General features: G+C 32.8%; 1 protein-coding gene across 1 annotated transcript in view; it reads left to right on the top strand.

Moving 5' to 3' along the window:
• LOC106868480 (alpha-1,6-mannosylglycoprotein 6-beta-N-acetylglucosaminyltransferase A) overlaps positions 1–1,029 on the top strand; it is a 15,542-nt gene that overhangs the window by 1,809 nt on the left and 12,704 nt on the right. The window lies entirely within an intron of this gene.

Here is a 1,029-nt window from a genome sequence, read left to right as displayed (position 1 = left end):
TATTACAAATTAAAAGGGTAAAGGAATTATCAATTTATTAATTAATAAATCAATTAATAATTAATAATTTTTACCAAGCCCAACGGTATGAAAGCACCATTATTGGTGGAGAACTTATTCAAAAAAAGTTCATATATTTATAAATATAATTAAGGGATCAGCAAAATATTTATAGATAGATATATATATATATATACAATATACAATACAATAGGCTTCCATACAGTTGTTTTCCAACTAAATTAATTCAGAAGGCATTTGTCGGCCTGGGGCTATAGTTGAAAACACTTGCCCAAGGTGTTGCCCAGTGAGCAAGCTTCTTAAATACACAGCTACATCTGTGTATATTGTTAGGTTTTGAAATAATACAAAGTTTAAAAGAACTGTTTACTGTATGAGGTGCATTCAGAAAGTATCCGGTTTTATTTTTTCCCACCAAAGCTAATGCCACTTGGGCAAAATTCTATGCGTGGGAGGTAGTGCCACCCTTTCCTTTTGCAGCTGTAGTCTATGTCAGTTCCTGACTGTTATGCTTAGAGTACAGATGTGTAGTGTGTGACTGTTGGGTTTTTGTTTCCAACAAATGTATCAAATTTTCCCAAATGCTTGGTGATACTCAAGCTCAAACCATCCAGAAAATTCAGTAGGCTTTTGGTTATGATGCCATGGGCAAACCCAGATCAAAAAGTGGTACAACCACTTCAGACCAAATCAAGGAGCCAAATGAGAAAGTTTGGTGAATAGTCATGGAAAATCACTGTATGCACAACGCTTAATACCTTGTCAACTTAAATTTAACTATTTGATAAGCTTATCTCAGAGATAGCTGTTATTTAACCTTCATATCTGACATTTTTTTTTCCCAAAATTTTATTTTGTGAGGATCATTATACCAGTAATAAACATATGTATTGCTTCTATTTCATTGGTCCAAGACATTCTCTATCTGATATACTTTTGATTTTAAGCAGTTTAAGAACTGTTTAGAAGACTATAATGCTACCAAATCCTCAGCATTAACCTTATATA

The sequence above is a fragment of the Octopus bimaculoides genome, chromosome 24 (genome assembly GCF_001194135.2).
Source record: "Octopus bimaculoides isolate UCB-OBI-ISO-001 chromosome 24, ASM119413v2, whole genome shotgun sequence".
Taxonomy (NCBI): domain Eukaryota; kingdom Metazoa; phylum Mollusca; class Cephalopoda; order Octopoda; family Octopodidae; genus Octopus; species Octopus bimaculoides.
This window is presented reverse-complemented; position numbering and strand designations above follow the sequence as displayed.